Genomic DNA, 24467 nt, shown 5'->3' on the forward strand with positions numbered 1-24467 from the left:
CATTAATATCTTCAATGGTTATAATTTCCATATCTGCAACTTGAAGTAATATGACCAGATTGAACATTTAAAAATAAAAACTCTGTTTTTCTTCTTCAGTTTAGTTTTATTGCATTTTCTTCTTCTACCCCATCATGGTTTGAATATGCTTGACCCAGGGAGTGGCATTCTTTGGAGGTGTGGCCTTCTGGAGTAGGTGTATTTCTGTGGGCATGGACTTTAAGACCCTCACCTTAGCTGCCTGGAAGTCTGTCTTCCACTAGCAGCCTTCAGATGAAGAGGTAGAACTCTCAACTCCTCCTGCACCATGCCTGCCTGGATGCTGCCATGTTCCCACCTTGATGATAATGGACTGAACCTCTGAACCTCTAAGCAAGCCCTAATTTAATGTTGTCCTTTATAAGACTTACATTGGTCATGGTGTCTGTTCACAGCAGTAAAACCCTAACTAAGACAACTCCATTGCTCCCTCTCTCTTTGTGTGTTTGTGTGTGTGTAACCATGTGAATGTCAGCACATGTGTAGAAATCAGAGAAAAGTTTTGGGGCCAGGTTCTTTGTTGTCTTCTGACTTCCCAGAGGGCAAAGCAGAGTCAGGATGAACAGGATCCACTGAGGCTCTGGACTTGACAGGGATGCAGGGAGTGTTACAGCTCTTAGAGGAGAAGCAAGAAGGTTTAGGTAGCCTTCAGGGGGATGGTAGCCAAGGTCTTTGTTCTCTAGTCATCTGCTACGACAGTGACAGTGACAGCACCACCAACAGAGGTGACAGCATCAGTGGTAGTTTCGGCAGCATGAGTCTGGCCATCCAGGCAGGTTCAAGGTCTAGTGATAAATGCTTCAGGAGAGAGAATTCTTCCCCAGGTGTTAAAGCTCAGTAAAATCAGGCACTCTCAGATGATCCCCAGGGAAATAATGTGTGCTTTATTCCATGTAGACAGAGACTATATAAACACTGAGGAGTGGGGGTGAGATTTAGGAGTAGATGTTTCCTGTTGGCTCAATTTGAGATGTTAGTAATGCTCTGTTAGCATGGGGAGAGACTACAGGTGTTTCCTTATGGGACTGATTGTCTGTGGTCCTTTCAGTGGGTATGTTGTGGTTACATGTTCCAGAGTAGATACAGAAATGGTTGAAAGTGGCTCTACTCCTGCTGATGTCAAGCCTGAGATACCGGGGTCGGAGCCTACTTACTTTTTCTCCATCATGTGGAATTTCCAGAGACTGAACTCAGGTAGTTAGGCCTGGCTTTACCCATGGAGACATTTTGCTAGTCTCTAGTCTCACCTTTTGAGTAACCAGAAGTAACCATTAAGCTATACTTACAGTCTCTAAAGCCTTCACCTCCAGTGTTTTGTTTCTCTCACAGACAGTTCTGATGGTCTGGGAATCACAAGGTTAGGTTTAAGTATAGTGATGGCCACAATTTTCTGATCACTTGTTTTTCATTTATGTAATCAAAGACAGCCACAACCTATGGAACAAAAGCTTTATTTTGATTTACAGTTTTAGTCCATTAGGGTGAAGATTAGTATCTCTGAGCATTGTAGAACAGCTCTTGTCATTGTGAGTCAGGAAGCAGAGAACAGGGAATACAGGAACTCTGCTACATTTGTTTGTCTCTTCTGTCAGTCAGAGGCCAGACCATGTAATGATTCTGACCTACATTCAGGGTGGGTCTTTCCCCTTCATGTGACCCTTCTCCAAAAGGTCCTCACAAACACCAGATGTTTGCTTTAGTCAGATTGTCACATCAGTGACTCAAAATCCAATAAAATTTACAGTGACTTTCAGGCTGGTCTTAAAAGATCTAATGTGAGGCCAATAGAGGCAGATGTGGCAGGAAGGAATAGAACATGTTTACAGTGGTGTGCTCAGTGGGAGTGGGGACTATGAGGATCAAAATCTACTGAGCAGTATACCTTAGCATCACTAGGGTATGTCATTGTTATATTAGTGTCTGGCACCTGATTCTTAGAATTGCAGAGATGATCAGAATCATGTCAGTGCTTGCCAAGAGTAAACAACATGAAAATCTGAGCAGGAGGTAAGGGCATAAGACATTTCTGATGCTGTGTGATGCGCTCTTGGGATTGGAAAGGTAACATAATGATTAGTCACTAGGGCAACAGGACTTGTATAAAATTATAAAGGAGTCCTCAAACACTTCAGAGAGTGACTTGGAACTCACTAAGTCTATAGTCTTTTAGAGTTTTCCCAGCTTGGTGCAAAAGATCAAGATTTACCCACATCCATCCAGTCCTCATTGGCTCAGCACGGTCTGATCTGTCATTCTGGAAGCTGAGATGAATATTCCAGAAGCACACTTTTAGTGTTGGGTAATAAGTCCATCCCTCTTTAAGAAACTGGATGGGATATTATCCATCGATACAAAGAATGCTCCTTTTCTATAGTAATTGTTAAGATCGAAGGACTTAAGACACAGTTAACAGCAAGAAATGCATTTGACAGTAGTCAGCATTGTAGAATTGATGGCTGCTGTTTTTCTTATTATTAATGATTGGATGGAGAACATTCTTGAGGCTCTGAGAGGTTTGCTTTGACATGTTTATGGCAGTGGCTTACTCAAACGTTACTTATAACAGCATCCAAAGAGGATAGTGTTTAATGAATTGAAATGTTTCTTTTATTTTACTTGGAAAAAAAAGAAATACACAGAAGAATTAAAAACAAACAAACAAACAAAAACTCAGAAGTGTCATCATAATCTGTTTATGTACTTTTTGAGATTTATTTATGTCTTTGATGTAAGTGAGTGCTCTGTCTACATAAACAGCAAAAGAGAGCATCAGGTCCCATTACACATGATTGTGAACGACCATGTGGTTGCTGGGAATTGAACACAGGACCTCTGGAAGAGCAGCCAGTGCTCCTATCTTCTGTGCCATCTCTCCAGTACCCATAATCCATTTGAATCTCTCCTTATTCAGGTTTGGATCATAGCACTGATCTCAGTTGTGCTGAGATGCCTTGTGCACAATTCACCACCATAACCTTTGTTTGGGGGCATTTTACTGTTTTATTCTTAGAGGCATGGTACTGTTGAGCTAAATATTCATTCACATTGGTTTGCTCTCAATTTTCACTTCTCTTTACTGCTATGAGGATTGTGAACTTGATGAGGCTGCAGATGCTGTTCCCTAACATAATGGGAGGGCTAGGCTGGAGGAGGGAGTCAGTGTATGTTGGGAGTTCATGAATAATTTGCACCTATCATATTTTACAATTCCTTAATCCAAGACAGAATCACAGGCCAGATGGTTTACATTCAGGCCTCTGTTTTTGTGTTTTGGACTACAGTCAGAACAGATCTTTCTTAGCTCTGAGTGACAGTGATGATCTTGCCTAGCTGGAGGGTATTTCATTCAAATAATATGTAGAGAGATGACTTCTTTCTTTCATGTAATTTTGTATCAATTTATTAATTATAGAATTATAGTCAGCATCTCTCTATAGATACATGTTTGTGTGTGCGTTTGTGTGTATATAGGTATGTATGTGTTTGTATATATGTGTGCATGTATGTGTGTACATGTGATTGTGCACATGTGTAGAGGAGCATGTGCATATGTATTTGTGCAAGCAGAGGCCAAAGTTCAATTTTGGTAGCTTATTTAATATATCTGCACCTTAGTTTTGAGACAGGGTCTCTCACTGAACCTGCCATTCACAAATTGGGGTAGGCTGGCTGACCAGCAAGATCCAGATATCCTGTTGTCTTTGCCTCCTCAGTACTGAAATGACAACATCATCCAACCTGGCTTTTCATATGAATTCACAGAGCTTGAAATGAATTTCAATTAAGTTTCAGTGGCTTTCACTTTACATATATATGTATGTGTCCATATATACATATATTTAAGTAATATATATGAATATATAAATAAAAATATACATTTACTTACACATTTATACATATATATATATTATAGAGCATATATATTTGTGTGTGTGTGTGCGTGTGTGTGTGTGTGTTATGGGGCAGGAAAGGTAGACTTGTTGACACTGTTTAAAGCCCTTTTTATTTTAAAAATTTTGAGTTTTTTTTAATGACAAATTTTATTGGCGTAGGCATCAACCTTAGTTGGATATAAGGATCACGCATGGACTCTTTGCAACATAGGACTTATTCCACTGGGCCTACTAAATACATACCTTTGGGGAACAGAATTTAACATCTCTACTATAATGTAGCCACAGATGATTTGTACATACAGCTAGAATTGGAAACTCCAATTTTTTGGTGGTGAGTGTAGTAAACTGTATTGATAGTATTCTTTTTTTTAATTTTTATTTTTAATTTAAAATATTAATCAAAGGCTTTATAAGTTTGGTAATGCTCAATAACAAGATGCCCATATAATCAGAAGTATAATCCAATACTCAACCTAGCTATACCAACTATCTTTGACTGGCGGAGACACACGAACATCCACCTCCATGTTCCCTCCCCCTGGCCCCCCTCTCATCTTCTAGCTCCTCCTCCTCTCCTTACCCCTCCTGTTCTTCTCCTTACTCCTCCCACCATAGCTCCTCCTACATATCACCCTTCCTGTTAAGATAAAACTTTTCTCTCAAAATACAATTAGAGCATAACTATACCAATTTTTATCAGTAAGGTACAAGATAGACCTAATACCCAGACCATCATTTTGTTGACTAACCAGAACCTCTGTCATCTCTCCTAACTAAAAGACTTAGTTCTGAACCTGGCTTTTTTCTTGGCTTTAGAATGAATGTCAGCTGAAAACCATCCTTTCATGTCTTTTTTCTCAAAGTAAATAGCCGGGGTTGGCTATGAGACTCTAAGTCCTCAATCCCGTCAGAAATACAGAATGAATGAATTAACTGAAATTATGGGAAGCACAAAGCATAGCTTCTAAAATTTAGCCAATTTATAGAGACCACTGAACACCTGGACAGTTCCTATACTACAAAACATTGGAGCATCTGATCTTCAGCCTTCTAGCCCAGGATCATCTGACAGACCTAGTGATGCAGAATTATTAAGGGCTGATTACTCTGTCTTGGCAGATATAGTCAGTCGACTATTCTGCAAGTGTGTCCTTTTCAGGACAGTAATTTGTCTGTAGATGAAAAGAGGCAATTTTTGCCTAGTGGCTGTCTCACCACAACTGGATTAACTCCAAAGACACTCAATTTCTTCTTAGAATCCAAGACAGGAAGCTGTCAGGAGCAGATAGGTCTCTAATCAAAACAAATCTTAATGCAGAAAGGTTTGTAACGCCTATTCTGTGGATTTCTGACGTTTTGAAAAACCAACTATCCATGTAAGGCGATCTGGACTGTTGTCTGTTAACTCCTCTCAGCTATTTCTAAATAAAATATAGAAAACACTCTAAAAATAAACTTAGAGCCATGAATTTGCTATAGGCCCTTAACTTACAGTCTAAGCATCTCAAATGAGTTTAAAAAGTTAAAGAAGGACTGGGCCTAAGCCTTGTTTTCCTAAATGTGTTATATAGGCACAATGATTATGAGAGTAACAATATTAATTTCACTTCTATATAAATAAGAAACTTGTACCAATGAAAACTTTAAATTTGAAACCAAAGTAAATTTTGTATCATTTAAGAAATTATAACTTCAGCTTAATAACAGTTATACAGATTTCTACCAATAGGTTATGGCTATACAATAAATCCTAGCTATTCCTCCCTGTTCTAACAAAACCACTACTTTTCCCTAGAAAGACAGCCCAATACTAACCACCTCAGTCCCCAAGTCCAGGGAATAGGGGCACCGACTCTTCATTAACTTCTTCAAGATGATTACGGGTGTTGAGATATTAGAATAGGGGTGGGGGAAGAGTAAATTGATAAGCCTCTGACATCTGTGTCTTCACTGCATCCAGCTGAGATTCCAGGACATCAGGTCTGCTCAGCTTGCTTGATGAGTAGATACACCAAGGCTGTGTATTCTGCAATATACAATTCTCAAATCAGATTTTAGTATCAAGATACTTTTTGTTTGAATTCTGGAATCTAGTTTTCTGGTGGCCTGTCTCTATCATATCTAATCCATATAATTCTGGGAGTTTCTATGAGGGTGTGCTCCCACCATCCTCCAATTCCCACCTCCCTGCTCTCAAATTCCCCAACACTAGGGAATGTAAACTATTGAGTACCAAGGCCCTCCACTGCCACTGATGCCTGACAAGGCCATCCTCAACTACCTATACAGGTGGAGCCATGAGTCCCTCCCTTTGTGTTCTGGGGCTGGAGGTTTTAGAATGGCTACTCCAGCTTGTTTCTTAGGACCCTTTGCTTGAAAAATTGTTTTCCAGCTTTTTACTCTAAGGTAGTGTTTGCCTTTGTCACTGAGGTGGGTTTCCTGTATGCAGCAAAATGCTGGGTCCTGTTTACATATCCAGTCTGTTAGCCTATGTCTTTTTATTGGGGAATTGAGTCTGTTTATGTTAAGAGATATTAAGGAACAGTGATTGTTGCTTACTGTTATTTTTGTTATTAAAGGCAGAATTATCTTTGTGTTGCTATCTTCTTTTGAAATTGTTGGAAGAGGATTACTTTCTTGCTTTTTCTAAGGTATAGTTTCCCTCCTTGCATTGGAGCTTTCCCGCTAATATCCTTCGTAATGCCGGGTTTGTGGAAAGATACTGTGTAAATTTGGTTTTGTCATGGAATATCTTGGTTTCTCCATCTATGGTAATTGAGAGTTTTGCTGGGTGTAGTAGCCTGAGCTGTCATTTGTGTTCTCTTAGGGTCTGTATGATGTCAGTCCAGGATCTTCTGGCTTTCACAGTCTGGTGAGAAATCTGATATAGTTCTTATAGGTCTGCCTTTATATGATACTTGGCCTTTTTCCCTTACTGCTTTTAATATTCTTTCTTTGTTTTGTGTATTTGGTGTTTTGATTGTGATGTGACGGAAAGTATTTCTTTTCTGGTATAGTCTATTTGGCGTTCTGTAGGCATCTTGTATGTTTATTGGCTTCTTGTTCTTTTGGATAGGGAAGTTTTCTTCTATAATTTTGTTGAAGATATTTATTGGCCCTTTAAGTTGGGAATCTTCACTCTCATCTATACTTGTTATCCTTAGGTTTGGTCTTCTCATTGTGTCCTGGATTTCTTGGAATTTTTGTGTTAAGAACTTTTTGCATTTTGTGTTTTCTTTGACAGTTGTGTCAATATTTTCTATGGTATCTTCTGCATCTGAGATTCTCTCTTCTATCTCTTGTATTCTGTTGATGATGCTTGCATCTATGACTCTTGATTTTTTTCCTAGGTTTTCTATCTTCAGGGTAGTCTCCCTTTGTGTTCAGTGCATGGGCCCCGGCCAGAAGGAACCAGTGCTCCGGTCCAGAAGTGAATTCCTGGGTCCCAGTTACTCCCTGTTTGGGGCGGGTGTTGCTGTCTCCTTACCTAAGATACTGCCCAGGTTAGAGCTCTTGGGAGGCCTGCTTCCTGTGGATTTTGTGAGACCTGGTGCAGAGCAGCCTCCTGGGATCTACTCAGTGCTAGGGTCCAGAGATAAAATTCTTGAGGATAGTGTTCTCAAGGCTCTTCCTGTTATTCTAGGGGTGCGGGATGGAAACTGTTAAGGAGATGCTCAGAGTGCAGGGCTGAGTTGGAACTACTTGGCAGCTGAGGGCTTCTTTCTTGCTCTTGTGACCTTGCTTTGCTGGGTGGTCCAGGGCTTCATACTCCTTGGAGGCCATGTAGGGCATGAGATCCACTACCCTACTGGTGTAGCTGTATTCATTTTCATACCAGAAAATGAGCTTTAGGAAGTTCGTATTGAGAATAATGACAACCCCAGCATCAAAGGTAGAAGAGACAAACTTGTCCCCAGTTTAGGCCAGATGCCCTTTTGTAGGCCATCGAATGCCTGCTTCACCACCTTCTTAATGTCATCATACTTCACAGCTTTCTCAAGGTGGCATATCAGTTCTATGATGAACACATTGGAACATGGAAGGCCATGCCAGTATGCTTCCTGTTTAGCTCTGGAATGATCTTGCCCATAACCTTGGCAGTACCAACAGATGCAGATATGTTGTTCTGGGCAGCCCTATAACTATCACACCAGAACTTTCCAGAGGGGCCATCCACAGTATTCTGAGTGGCAGTAATGGCATGGTATGTGGCCATGAGACCTTTTCACGGATGACCTTGGTCAAGGGAGATAAGCAATTGGTGATGCAGGAATCTTTGTTGACAATCTTGAGTGAGTTGTCATACTTCTCATGGTTTACATCCATCATAAACATGGGGGGATTGGCAGAAGGGGCAGAGATGATAAACCTTCTGCCCCATTCTACAAGTGGGCCCCAGTTTCCTTCATGGTGGTGAAAACAACAGTAGACTGCACAGCATATTGCTGCCAGCATCATTCCATTTGATGTTGATGGGATCTTGCTCCTAGAAGATGGTGATGACTTTCCCTTTAATGACAAGCTTCCCATTCTCAGCCTTAAATGTGCCCTTAAACTTGCCATGTGTTGAGTCATACAGAAATATTTGACCATGTAGTTGAGGTCAATGAAGGGGTCATTGATGGCAACAATATTCACTTTGGAGAGGAGTTGGAAGCCCTGGTAACCTGGCACCCAATACAGTCAAATCTGTTCACTCCAATCTTCACCATCATGTCTAAGGGATGAGGCTGGCACTGCATAAGATATGGCTATCTCTGGAACAGGGAGGAAGAGAGTCCACATGTATTTTTTATATTCTGTTTCTCTGAGAAATCATGATGGCGACTATTTCGTGGCAGATACACACCTCTGTGACATTAATTCCTATGTCTCCGAATAACTCTATGAGTTATCATCATCATATGAGTTATTATCCTCCCCATTTACAGTAATCTTACTAAGGTTGAGTAGCTTGCCTAAGTGTGCTCCCTCTGGCTCCATAGAGCATGCCCATGCAGTAAATCTGGGGAGCTGAGGGCGCTAAGAATCCACAAGAGTCCCATGATGGCTTTCAGTATTATTTGTACCTTCACTGACGTTCAAGGTACTAATCATCATAGCCCGTAAGAATTCTGTTCGATGTGTGTATCTTCTTAGTATTCCCATGACAAATGTAGCATCATAAAAATGCACAAAGGAAAGAGAAAAATAGTCTTTACTCTATTAATTTTTATTATCACATTTTACATCTGAAGCTAGGGAAATAATTCCTTATTACCAGGCACATTAAATAGCCCAGGAAGCAGATCAATAATGGAATGCAAAGAGACCACATAGTACCCTTTTATCTCTGTCTTTGAGAAATATATCAAGTTTATTACTGCCCTTACCCCTATGCTAGTCTTCCTCTTGGCTTCAATTAAATTAGTTCCCTGTTAGTCTTCTGCTTGGGTCCAACTACACTTGAGGAGAGTTTCCATTTTGACAGTACCACCACCATGTTATTGATGCAGAAGCCCAGTGTGACATCAGAATGTCAACAATTGCAACTGTTTTATGAAAAATAAATATCAAGTATATTTTCAAAGTTTTGTTGATTTTTTCAACTATCCAAGTTATAATAATAGTTTGGTCTCATGACAAGCATATGTGAATAATTTAAGCAATTGGGAGATACTAAAAATCCAGAATCTTTTATAGTCCATGGCTTTTATGCTTCTTACCCCAGTTATTTTTAGGTTATTCTGTATTCAATTTAATAGTTTTATAGTGGGTAAAAATGAATCCCCCCAAATGAGTTCTCTCTCTCTCTCTCTCTCTCTCTCTCTCTCTCTCTCTCTCTCTCTCCCTCTCTCTCCCTCCCTCTCTCTGTCTCTTCCTCCCCCCTCTCTCCCTCTCCCTCCCTCTCCCCCTTCCCCCCTCTCTCAATCTATATTGGGCAGATCTTATTTCTTAAGCTAATGGCAGATAGGTGATAAAGCATATAGCTTTATTTTAAAGACTCACCCTTATTCAAAACAAAGTGCAGTTCTAATTTTTAACAGAATGACTATGATCTCGTTGACGGTACTTCTGAACTGCTTGTAGTCCAGATTTGTGTGGATGTGCCCCTCAGTGCCTTATATCAGAATTTTTTTGGGCAGAGTGATTTATTCAAGGTTCTGGTCACATACATTCAATAGTTTGCACTGAAGCTAATTCAACACAGCTGTTTTAAATAAAAACAAACAAATGTGACCTAAAAACAGGATGAAAAATGGAAGCTGATTGACTACACTTTTTTTCTCATGGTTGCTGGGCTCAGAGGCAAATTCACTGGACCCAGAGTGAACAAATCTTAGGTAGGCAGGCTAGGTAGTTTTCCCTGGGGATGGGGGCTTCCATCTCTGTTTCCAGAGTGGTATGTGACTACTGCCTTCTTTGCTCTCCTGTGGGTTCTGACAATCATTCTTTATTTTGATTCTGTACATGTACCATATCCACTGATACATCCCACACCACACATTTCATTCTTTATCAATCTCTCATTATATTGCCACTAAAGAAACTTGCCTGTCACTGTTGCTTACTTTAACAGAAGGGTTTTATACATGTCACTGCCTTTTGCCATTCACAAAAAAATTAAATGGTTATCAATTATGTTCACCACTGTCTTATATGAATCATTATAACTCAGCTCAAATATATCTGTACTAGTTGTGTGCAGGGAATATTTTATTTGAACATAAAACAAAAATGCCTAGATCTTTGTGAACTTAATTGAAAGGTCTTGGCAAGCAAATGGGTTTGGAGGGAAGTGCTGGACTTGGGCCTCTCTCTGCTGATGCCAGGTATGTTGTCTTGGTCTTAAAATTCTTGGACCCTTTCACCCCCTAAAATGGAGCACTTGCACAAACTAAACCTAATCTTTTAAATCATAACTTGTAGAAGAACCATCTCTTGGTTAAGGGTTGATAATGTGTTTAAGAGATTTAAGAACAGTGTGCTGCCTAAGGAGAGGTGAGAAGCACCCATTAGTCACATGTACTTTGTTCTTTTCATTAGCTACATCCCTTGGGACCCATTTCCAAGACAACATAGAATCTTTCAAAGCAGTATTAAAATAAAAATTAGTTATATCAGGTTCCTTCCCAAACCAGTTTTCCAGTAATTCCTTCAAGTAAAAATGAGCTTTTATAAAATGACCCTTCCATCCCTGTGATGGAGCTAAAGCCTTATCCAGTTTTTTCCATTGAATCCTTTTGAAGGGTCCATTGATTGTTGCTCTCTACCTTGTTCTGTTGGTTCATCAGAGCTGATTTTTACCCACTCAATGAGAAAAGGGTCCCCTGAGCAGTGTAGGCACCTGAGCTCAGTGCACTCATGAGGATTAAGTTCAGATGAGGGCCACAACTCCATGTAGGATGGAAAAGATGGTTTCTCTCCTGATTGACACCCTTGCTTTGCTGCCTACCTGAGTTAGGGAGCACAGAGAGAGGCATCAGACCTCTTTTCTCTGTTGTTTGGTTTTTAGTTACATATGTGAATTTCTGACGGAACTTCTAACCTTTAGATATAACTTGAGTTAAACTGTTCCTTTTCAAACAGACTATGAATACAAAACAACAATTTATAAGGAGATACGGACATTTCTATTAAAATAACAACATTGAAAAAGTCAACTTGACCGCATTGGGTGGGCCCCTGGGAAGTGAACCTACAATAATCCTGTCATTGGGCTAACTCACAGCCATCCTAGTCCCTTGTAAATGTTCAAGTTACCAACCATTTGTCAGTTTGGGGTGTAATATTGTCATAAAGGAAGGCTCCCCAATGTTAGCGGCCATATCAGGGGTGGCCTGGTTTAGGAAAAAGCCAATTTTTGTTGGGGTGATCAAGAGGCCAAGCTCTCTAGCGAGAGAAATGAGGGCAAAGCCAGGCATACCAGGAACTCTTCTGGAGGGCGTGGAAGTCTAGGGGTCGACCATAGGGGGATGCAGGGGAGCTGGCAGCTGTGTCAGTCTCCTGTGGAGTCACTTCTGGATCCTCTTCAATTTTCAGCTGATGGTAAAGAACTTCAACCGTCTTCTTGATGGCAGAATCAACCTGGTTCTGAGGACGACAGATCATGGGCGACGATCTCTGTCTCACTCAATCTTGATGTCGTGCGCACGTCCTCTCAATGAGGGTCCGTCCAGAGGGGTCCGTGCCTCGAGTGCGTGGTGCTGGGAGTGGGTACAGCCTACATGGCCTAAGACAGGGCTCTCACCCTCCTTTCACCCACCTCAGGGTCCCTTGATTTTGCCCATCGTCGACAGCCTAAAGCCTTCGACCATCGATGTGACTCGTCTCACATAAATGTTTTGGGGTTGTGAACTTGTCTAAGACCCCCCCCATAATTAGACATCCAAATTCAAAATTCACATAGTTGGGATTGATCATAAGACGCCTTCTCTAACTAAACAGAGAAGGGGGAGATGCCAGAAGCCAGGACCCTCGCCCTTACCCTCACCTCCTACCATTCCCCACCTGCACAATGCCCCCTGAAGCTTGGCAACTGCAAGATCCTGCTTGGCAACTGCAGATAGACTCAAAGCAGTGTACCATATCTTCTGAAGAATAGCAGGGAGACCATAACTCAAGCAGTGTACCATATCTTCTGAAGAATAGCAGGTAGATCACAATTCAAGGCAGTGTACCGTATAGACCATGACATGTTTCAAGGCACAGGCCAAGAAGATTCTGTACTTTTCCACCACCTGGCCCCTCTTACCCCCTCCCCTTGTAAAAACATGCTATAAAAAAGCATTTCATGTTAAAAAAAAATTAAGGCAGGAAGACCTACCCTATATGTATATGGCTGTACTCCATGGGAAGATTCCAGACTCAATAAATGGAGAAAACAAGCTGGACACAAGCAGTCCTCACTATATTTCCTGACTGAGGGTGATGTGATGAGCTGCCTCCTGCTGCCATGCACTCCTCCCATGACAGACTGTATCAGCAGAAACTGTAGGAGTAAAAATCAGCCCTTCCTTACTCCTTCATTCTCTGTCTCTCCCTTCCTCCCTCCCTTCTTCCCTCCCTCCCTCCCTCCCTCCCTCCCTCCCTCCCTCCTTCCCTCCCTTTCTCTCTTTTTTCAGTAGCTTTTGTCACATATATCATTGCAACAAACAAAAAGTTACGAATTCACCCAGATTTGGATTAGGACCTATGTTTGGCCCATTTTATTTTTCCCCTAGAGAATTGTTTGCTATCCCCTCCCCAACTGACTCTAGTGAAGAAAAACAAGAGGACAAAGTGGGAGAAGTTGGGTATGCTTAGCAGTAGCAGAATGAGATAGTTCTGTACTGGGCCCAGTGGCAGCAGCAGCCATACAGTGTGGGAGTACATAAAAGGATGAGACTATCATCCTATTGCTCATTTCAGAGCTAGCGCTATCTGCCAAACCCACCCTTGATTTTGTGAATGCTGCCTAAGACAAGTTGCATTCAATTATGTGTAAGCAGGAAATGTCTCAGATTTAAAACTACATTGACACAGTAGCATCTGGAGTCATATCAGTGTATCTGAATGAAGACAAGCAATGCTTTTTTATAATATTGACATGTATTAAGAGTTAGTCGATATGTATTTATTATGATATATGGCAGTCATGTTGCCAAGCTTTGAAAGTAGTTTGAAAAGTAACAAAAATGCTAATGGAATATTGCCTAAAGATTCTGTGTCAGAAACTGGTGACAGTAAATGATATTGTCAATACTGGTAACTTGACTGATATTGTCAATACTGGTAACTTGACTTATAATATAAACCTATTAAGTTCTTAAAATCTAAGGGTTTAAAGTTGGGAAGAGTTTGGCATGCTTTTTTGTGATGTATTTTCTTTCTTTCTTTCTTTCTTTCTTTCTTTCTTTCTTTCTTTCTTTCTTTTCTTTCTTTCTTTTTTTTCTTAAGACAAGGTTTCTCTGTGTAAGCGTGGCCTGGCTGTCCTGGAGCTCACTCTGTAGACCAGGCTGGCCTCGAACTCAGAAATCCACCTGCCTCTGCCTTCCAAGTGCTGGGATTAAAGGCGTGTGCCACCACTGTGATGTATTGGTGCAGTGGTGGAGATTTGAAAGGTCAAGTTTTATGTAAAAATTCCCTTATGTCAAGCCATAGAGAAATGAAATCCCACCCACTCTGCAAGAGGTACTATATGTGAATGAGAATAATTCTGAGTACATAAAAAAATATTCAAACTTCATTAAGGCTTGCATATTTGAAATTAAAAGAAAAATAAGGCCAGGCGGTGGTGGCGCACGCCTTTAGTTCCAGCACTTGGGAGGCAGAGGCAGGCGGATTTCTGAGTTTGAGGCTAGCCTTGTCTACAGAGTGAGTTCCAGGACAGCCAGAGCTATACAGAGAAACCCTGTTTTGAAAAACCAAAAAAAAAAAAGAAAGAAATAATGAAAAGAAAAGAAAAAAGTACAAAAGGCATTTTCAATTATAATTTTTTATCTTTGAAATTTTCATAAAAGTATACACTAAAATATGATCATATATATCCACCACTTTCTTCATTCACTTTCTCCATTCTTCTTTCATTGTGTCCCTCTCAAATTCATGTCCCCTGCCCATGTTTTTGATAACCCACTAGGTCCAATATATGTTGCCTATATGTACACCATTAAAGAAAGAATGATTAGCTCTTCCTTAGTAAGTGCCAGATGCCTGTACTACCGCCTTATTAATGAGTGAATGTGGAGCACACGATGCCCCCAACCCCCATTAACACTGGATACTTGGCTGACTTAATCTTGTACAGGTCTTATGCTTATGTGAGTAACTGCAGCTGCTATGAATAGTTCATTAGTGTGAGAGCCATGATATATCCAGAAAACAGCACTTCATAGTACTTCTGTACATCCTTTGTCTTAAGGACACCACCATTCTGTTACCCAATATGGGACTTGTGCCATAGTATTAAAAAAAAGGCAGAAATGAATTTAAAAAGCATCAAGGAAGGACCATCTACTCTGATCTAATAGGGATATACTGTCTAAGGGATAGGAGAATTCAATACATGGAGGTAAATTACAAGTCAGGAGAACATAGATACTATCATGACAAAGTCTATGGTTATTATAATTAGATACACCACTGTGATGTTTTATGTGGAAAATGCATTAAACAAAGTTTATTGTATCAAATAGATCCTGTCATTCACATTGGCTTTTCTGTTGTTGGGTTTATGAAACCCTTGATTTTTTTTCCCTCAATCCATTTAGTTATTGATTCTTTTCCTACATTCTCTGTGACCTTACCCTTTTACTTTAATCTCAGTGCTAATGCTTTGGCTGAGGTCCTCATTATGTGCATCGAAGCTGTTACAGACAGGTTTGGGTTCTGGCTTTGTAGATGTGCTGCTGAACCATCACATTTCATGCAGCTGGCTGCAAAGGGCCGTTACTTAAACATAAACCTACCATTTTCAAATTAATGTTAAAAACAATGGGGTTTATTATTATTTCATAAATGGATATCACAGTATTTTGTATCAAATTGCAAAGAATCCTTACTGATGTGACATATATATGTATGTAATTTATGCAAAACTCCATTGGGTACTTGTACTACATTTTGCTTACATGGTTGCTCATAGATGTTTAGATTAGTTGCATCAGCTGTTGTGAATAGTGGATGGATGAATATCACTATGACATACTGACGTAGACTTCTCCAGGGATGAACACAGTTGTGTAGTCCTACTGACTAAGCTTTGCTGTAGATGAGATGGAGATTTGCTATTTCAGTTTCATACATGAAAAAGAGATGTCAATGAATTTAAGTAAACTTGTCCAAATCCACAGATGTAGGTGAGAGAAGGCTATGATTTTTGAGATGCCAATCTAAATTATTTTATATTTTTCTATTTTTCACCTATTGTCACATCTATGCTATGATGTCACCTCAACATAATGTGGTTTATTATCTTTTAAGGGTCTTACGGTTTAGAATCTTCTAAAAAGGGTCCTATGGTGGTTCTATTTTTAGTTTCGTAGGTAAATCTCTATGTTAGTTTTCATGATGGCTACATCAATTTATGTTCTTATCACAAGTGCAAAACAATTTTCTCTTTCTCTTTACCTTTGGCAAAACTTGTTGTTTGTTTTCTTGGTGATAGTCATTCTGACTGAAGTGAGACGGAACAGTTTTGGTATTTATTTCTCTGATAACAAAGGGTATTGAATCTATTTTTATATAATTATGAGCCATGCATATTTTTATTATTGAAACTGTTGGCTCATTTGGTTTGCCCATTTACATTATGGATTATTTGATTTCTGACATTTAAATTTTTAAATTATTGTTTTTTTGTCAGATATATAGGTGATGAAAGTTTTCTCCTGAATGTATGCTTTCTCTCACTGGGCAAAGTTTTATAGTTTATTCTGTAATAGTCCATAATTTCGCTGCCAAGTGTTGTGACAAGATGATACACCAAGGGGCTTTTGTCTATTTTCTTTTCGTCCTTCCTGATAGCCTTCCCAGGACTTCTTTAGAAGATGCCACATCTTACTTGCTATATGTTCTTTTGTCAAGATGGCTTTCCTTTTCTATTTCCTGGCTAACTTAAACTTCTTTCAGACTGAGATCAGTTTTAAGCATTTTGAGTGAAATTTCTCTGTTCTACTCCTCTCCTTTTTAGCAATCAGTCTGTCTAACCAATGATTCTCATACAGTCTGCTTATCTGTCTCTCCCATGTTGGACTTGAAGAAAGCAGGCTTTATTGACCTAAATATTGCCAGTGTTTAATGTAAGACTTGACATAATCTCTGCAATATTCATCAATTGGATGGGTTTTTAATACATTTGAAATACAGAAGGAACCTTGTGAAATAAACCTTCCATGTTGTCTTCAATGTAAAATGAAAGATTTAAGTGAAACAAAAAAAATCACTGATAAGACAATAACTACTTCAGTCCTAATGACTAAGCTTTGCAGTAGATGAGATGGAGATTTGCCATTTCAGTTTCATGAGAAAGAGATATCAATGAATTTAAGTAAACTTGTCCAAATCCACAGAAGTAGGTGAGAGAAGGCTACGATTTTTGAGGTGCCAATCGAAATATTTTATATTTTTCTATTTTTCACCTATTGTCATGTCTATGCTATGATGTCACCACAACATAATGTGTTTTATTATCTTTTAAGTGTCCTACAGTTTAGAATCTTCTAAAAATGTCAAGTGGTCTTTCTTAAAGAATCTTAATAAAATCAACATTGTGTGTCAGTCTAAAAATACAGTGTCCCTAGCTGTGATATCTTTAACCATATGAACAAAGTTCTGATATAATGCTTCTGGAAGAAATAATTAAACTCTTAGAGTTGGTCTTGGAAGAAAATTTTGAATTTCAATTCAAGTTTCTAATTCTTAAAGGACCTTTACAACCAAATGACAACATGGTCACATCTAGAGTAAATAAACATAAAAGCACTAGCTATATGTTTTTTAAGATTGTAATTATTTTTAACTTTAACTTTTAAAATCTTTGGTTACTTGAATATAATGCCTAAAAGAAAAGTGATATTGCATAAATATTACCACCATCTTAGGAAGAAAAGCCACACCTCTATCTTTTGTTTTGCATGGATATCTCCAGACATAGCACAGGTGTTCTGGCAGTTTCCTCATTTTGACTTGGGCTCTGTTGGATGGAAACATTGGCATTTATTTTTTTTCCAGTTTGAATTTTTTATTGGATATTTATTTATTTACAATATGGATGTCATCCCCTTTCCCCATTTTCCCTCCCTAGAATCCCCTATCCCATCCCCCCTTCTTCTTTATGCTTTTATACCATTTTAATTACATGCATGTATTAAGATCAGTTCTAGGTTGAGGGCCTAGCAGTACAATAGATACAAATAGTCAAGGAACAAGCAAGACAATAAACACAAATAGTCAAAGAAGATGCAAGGCATTAAACCCAGTTACATGAACACTCCCATGATCACTGTTTCTAAGGGCTTATCAGGATGACCAAAGTATCTGAGCCTATTTTCTGTCCTAGCCCAAGATCATTTTCATGTCTGAAGCCTACTTCCTTGTTCTAACCTAAAATTTAGATTCCTGTCTGAAATTAATTTTGTTCTAGTTTAATATTTAGATTCCTGTCTGAGATTACTTCTTTGTTCTAGCCTAAGATTTAGATTCCTACCTGAAATTACTTCTTTGTTCTAGCCTAATATCAGATTCCTGCCTGAAGCCTACTTCTTGTCCTTTGCCAATGTCATATTCCTGTCAAGCAGCCCATTTCCTTGTCTTTCGTCCATTTCAGATTCTTGCCAAGCAGCCCCAAAGGCTCTCTGCCTCTCCCCCTTTTTTATTTCATTAACAAGACTGAGCCTGTCTTAGGTCATTCTGACAAAAATGCCTTTCTTACCTGTCATGGAATATGCATTATCAAAAGCAATGCACTTATGTCTTAGGCTGGTAAGGCTCTGTGCAGAATCTTACTTGTCCTTGGCTTGCCAGCCTGTTAAATTAATAACTCTGTCAGGTGATCTATTTTCAGGTTCAAGCCATGTACTTGGCTGCCAACATGTTGATGTTGTTGAAGAAAAGCTTTAACACAATGGGCAGGAATAAAAGTATTCCCAGGACAAAAAGGGATAGCATGATCAAGCTATATATGCCAGTTTTGAAGCTTGACCAAAGTAGAAATATTGACCTCAGGCCATGGGTAATTTAATCTGTAGTATCTACCACATCAACACTCAGCAGAGCAGCATTCTTGAAATTCATAAGCTCCCTATGTATCATTAAAACATCCAGAGAGGTGTTAGAATTATGCCAAATACACTTCACATGTTATTAAACTTCTTCCTAATTATAATGACTACCACTGTAAATTGTAGAACTAACACGAATCCAATGGTATTTGGCATAACACTCAAGATAGATCCTTACCCTTAAACTCTGAACCTCCTTCCAGTAATTTGAATAGGATAAAGAACATCAATCTGTTCTTCCAAATGCCTATCTAAATCCTCTGGTATATTTAATACATTAGTAACATTTTTTTGCTAAATGATTAACAAAATTAGCTGTCTTAACTTATTGTGTAACAGCAATTGCAAAAGCAGTGGTGCTAGCAATTAATGTAATTAAAGCTGTTATACCAGCAATAATCAAGCCCAGTACCCTCTTTCTTCTGCATAAAGCCTGACTCATTTCTTCCAGTACTTGCAAGCTATTTTTAGAATACCAAGGTTCTGTGATACTCAGGGCACTAAAACAAGAGCTGGTTGATAGACCTCCATAACTGACATGCCAGATTTCAAAACACAAACAAAATTAGAATGTGTATAATCAATGCAACTTACATTAAATACTGTAAAAGAAACAAACATATTTTTAACTTGACAATTAAAAGAGCTTTAACACATGTGCTAACACCTATTTGAAATCCAGATCCTGCCCCAACTTTATCTCTTGCTAACATAACATCATAGAGAACTCCACTAATTTCCATATATGTCTTTGAAAATGTCCAGAACCAGACTTCCAAATGAAAACTGTTATTTCCAAAATTGGCTTGATTTCTAGACCAGTCCATGATTGAGTTTGAATAACTGGTCACATTTAATAACAATACAAGAGGCATTATAATTTTTCTTTTTGATTCTCTGTTCCACAAGGTCTAAGAACTTGAGGCAAGGCAGTTTGTCCCATCATGGGTATAGGTAAGCAATGGTGGGTCAGGAACTTATGTCTAATACAGCTTCCCAACACTGGAATTTCAAAACTTACCATTGTCTTACTTTTGGACTTGCTTTTGTTTCTCTATGGATTTACTTTGCTGTGGCTAACATGTTTATTTGTTGTCACTAGTTTGCAACAAGAAGAACATAGATTTATGATGAAAGAAAATATATTGAAATTTTGAGTGTGCCATTTACTGGTGCTATCTTTGGACAGTGCGATTAATCTTTATGAGATTACATTTACTAATTGGTAACACATGATCATAGTATCTTTCCTGTGAATTCAAACTTTAAGAGTCAAATAAGAGTCAGATTATTGATACTGTAGACTTGGGCTGGTGTATCACAATATTGGCAGACAAAGTGATCCTACTAAATCATTGTGTCGGTTTGAGAGGGAGCACTCTGCAAATCCCAAAGTAACATATATTTAAGTTGCATTGTATGCTATGGTTTTATTAGATGGAGGAGGAAAAAGAATAGTTACATTTGATACACTATCAGGAAAGCATGCTCTTCATAGAATAACTCAACATAAAAATATTAGTTATTGTGAATACTGTGCTCATAGCTTAATGGTAGAACTGCATAGCATTCAGAAGGCCCTGAGTCCATTCCAAACACTGGAAAACAACACAGCTTACTATATTTCTATATTACTATACACAGCAAACATTGGCAACCACACAATTTATGGTATTTCTCTGTTAAGAAAACTGTGATTAATATTCTTTTATATATCTTTGTCACAAGACCAGAAATTGTTCTAAATACTAAAACAAGAATGGACATCTTGCTATCATAATGTAAATAGGTCTTAGGTTAAGTATGCTCTCCATTACAGTTGAAATTGTGTCAATTTACATTTCTTCTATCGCTATATGGGACTTTCTGATACTAAACTTACTTTAAAATACTGATATTCTCATTGTTAGTTTTTAGCATTCTTTTGTGAACAAATTGGCATCCCATTCTTGAATCTAACAAAAACTAATTGAAACTCACATCCTAGCCACTTTAAGATAAGTGGTGGTTTAAGTAACAAATATCTATCCCTACATACTAAGGAAACTAAAAGTCCAAGATAGGTGGCAAGGTTTTAGTCCTGGTGAGGACTATTTTCTGGGTTATTTCCTCACAGGTCTTTCACTGGTAAGTGTTTAGGGAACTGAGATTTAAGGGCTCAATGACAAATGAAAATTTTATTCTTGTGAATTCTCTTAAACATAGTCACCTCCTAAAGACCCTACTTAAATACTGTCACATTTAGGATTAGAGCTTCAACATTAGAATCGAGGAAGGGACAGAAACTTTCATTCCACAGTGTCTACCATGTGTTAATCATTCTAGATACTAGAGGTACAAGAGTTTCTGACATAGCTTTACCTTTATGAAATTTGTGCTATATTAAGAAATCTGGGAAAGAATTATATAATACAAACCAGGAAGGTGGCAACGGCTAAAAAAATCAAGATTCTACATCATAGGTGGTAGTCAAGTAGAATTGTCACTTTTGTGAATGTCTAAGTGAGAATATATCATTCAGATCCCCATGACCCTGACCATTTGCCTCTGCTGTGATGACTTCTGATTGTACCTGGAACTATCCCAGGGAGAAATTCTCTGCCTACAGTAGTTTATCAGTTTTAGTGACATGAGCCAAAGCAAAGGACATAGCATCCAGAAGTAGTCTCTAAGTGATGCTGGATCAGATCTGATAGTTAATGGGCTCCATCTTTCAGTATGAGTTACCTATTCATTTTCATGCCTTTCTCAACTTCCTTCACTTTCTCACTCAAAAAACTTATTTACTCTCACTTTCTAGGGTGATTTCCCAGGCTCATTACTTGCTCTCAAACAATGATGCTTGCATTATAGAGCACATGGAACAGAGGAAGTAAATGGATGAGGTGTCAATAAAGAAAATTTCACGTTATGAGTTTATCCTGTGTCTGGGCTCGTTCCTGATAATCAATGCTGACATAATCAGAGTTTAGTAGGAAGATACTTTCTTTCATGAAGTGAACTTTATTAAAGCCTTGTGTGAGATATCTTCATGTCCTTCTGTTACTCAAACCTTCAGACCTCAGGGTACCTAGAATTGAATGTCACAAATGGTCAATTTATTTCTTTTCCATATGCGAAGGATGGTCTAAACAGTGTTCACTCAAAGTCCACCTATTTGTCCCACTTTGACTCAATGTTACTCGCATTCCTTACAACCAAAGATATTAATATAAAAGTAATTCAGTAGAAATGATGATCCCAGTTACCATTATTTGATGGTAAAATAATATTTTGTTACCATTGTGTACGATATTTTTTGCTGTAGACTTAGGGTAAATAAAACTTCATAACTTAAGGAAATTTTCATCTATGTGTATTATTTTCAATAGTTTTCTTTTTAAAATTACAAATACCCTTTTACATCACTGAACTTTTTTTTTAATCCATGAAATGGCAACTGTGTCTTTTCTCTTTTTATTGGAAAGTGGTACTTGAGTTAGATGCCCAATCTTTAGAGTTTGTCACATCTGCTATATGATCTGACACCTGTCTTTCCCTTTAAGAGGTTATTAGGTAGTTCTTAGCCCCAGTTTTTGCACTAAATTTCACCATCTATTGATTAAACAGAAATAATACTATATTGTATTTCTGTGATGAATGAAACATAACTCTTATAAATAACTAGATCTTTAGAGTCTAAATAGATGTATTTATCAAATTTATAAGATATTAAAGTGAAAATGTATGTAAATACTCTTTGTTCTTAATGATAAGCAAACATTTGCAACATTCTGCTTTTGTGAACTGCATTACAGAAGGTACTAAGATGAAAACAAACAAATAAAATCAACAAAAACATCTGCTTCACCCCTGGCCATACAATGAAATTAATCAGGAGCTACTGACATACATATGGAACACAAGAACCATAAAACAAGAAACTTAAAATAGAAGAGCTCTTTAGAAATTTGCTCTGATGAAAACTTAGTCTCCAGCCATATGATCCATGGACATGGATGACAACAAAGGTGGAGCCATTGCTGGCAGGTAGAAAGTTATTAGGAATTACAACACAGGAGTCTTGTTGGACACCTGCGCTTTTATCCATGGTAAAATATAAAACACCTAGGGTTTATGTTTATTGACTGTTTTAAATAATGTAATAGTTTTAATGTTCTTATACTTTTTAAGCACAATGTGCATACTCTCATTTAGTCTTTTGAAATGTGTGAGACCACTTGCAGAAGTTTATCAGTTCTGGTGATTTTTTTTTTTCTTGACAGTAATAGTAGATTTGAAAAAATAAAACTGGTTCAATTTGTCTACCATAGATTGTTATTCCTGGAGTAAAATTTTTTTGTCTTACCATTGTCTCTAAAATCCCAAAGGATAACCATGTGTTTCCAGAGACTGTGTTTAAAGGAGACAATTTTACTAGCATACTCATGGTTATTACTACTGATATTTGCTTTATTGCAAATAACTATTTGTGGCTGAGGATTGTTGGTAAAATTCTTGGTGCATAAGCATGGAAACCTGAGTTAGATGTCCTGAGTGTACATATAAAAAAATCCAGATATGGTACACATACTTTTGTCCCAACACTAAGCAAGTGAAGATAGGCAGATTCCGGATCCCTCAATATTTCTTCTATTTAAATTCTCCCACCAGCCATCCTATCTTATGTGGGAAGCCCTAGGCCAGCCAGAGTCTCTGTCACAAAATACAAGGTGAGGTGGTTGTCACCCAAGATTGTCTTAGGATGTTGAATGTACCAGCACAAATATGTGTGACCCCAACATCTATAAACACACATGCACACATATATACCACCACTACCACCACCACCACCAACAACAACAACAACTACAAAAGCAGAATAGGAAATACTATTCTTCAATCCTCAGATTCAATTCTATCTGTATATTTAACAAGTGTACTACTGTCAAAATTAAAAACTTTAAGAAAACACCTACATTCAAATCATCTTTTCATGCTGCAATATCTTTGTTTTGAATTTTAATTAAAACATCTTCAGAATGGAGATTCAGTGATTCAGTTAATAAGCATTCTGTATCTTTGTATTTTTTCCTTTTTGCCCCTTGCTTTTATATAAGAAGTTGTTTACACCCACACAGCAAGATTGTCACTTCTACAAATCAAGAGAATAAAGAGGAAGATCATTTTTATAACTCATAATATGCTTTGTGTTTTCAGTTGTTAATAAACAAGATTTGTTTATTTATTTAATTTTGTGCTTGTGTGTATGTGTGTGTGAATGTCTGGCATGTGTGGAGTGCCCACTGAAGCAGGAAGATAGTATTGCAATCCCTGGAGCTGGAGTCACTTGCAGTTGTGAGTTGCCCAGGCTGGGTTCTGGAAAGTAAATCAGGTCTTCTTGAAGAGCATGAAGTGCTGTTAACTACTGTCTCTCTGTATACAGAGTTCTGGAGGCAAACGTTAGGCTGAGCTTAGGAGCCCTTCACAGAACAGGGAAGAAGTATCAGAGGAGGTAGGAAGATCTGGGACACACCAGGGGAACTGGACCCGCAGGACCTACTGACCAGGACTCATAGAAACTTGCAAAGATCAGGGAGCCTGTAGGGGTTTGACCTAGGACTACTGCATGTATGTTATGGATAACTGATTAGTGTTCTTGTTAAAATTCTAAGGGAAGTGGCATCCCAGACTCTTTTGCCTACTTGTGAAACCCCAATGTGATGGTATGTGACTGGTCTTACTGCAGCTTGTTATGCAGTTTTGGGTTGATATCCCTGGGAGGCCTGCTCTACTCTGAGGGGAAGGGGAG

This window comes from Grammomys surdaster, unplaced genomic scaffold (assembly GCF_004785775.1).
Source record: "Grammomys surdaster isolate TR1022 unplaced genomic scaffold, NIH_TR_1.0 138, whole genome shotgun sequence".
NCBI classification, from domain to species: domain Eukaryota; kingdom Metazoa; phylum Chordata; class Mammalia; order Rodentia; family Muridae; genus Grammomys; species Grammomys surdaster.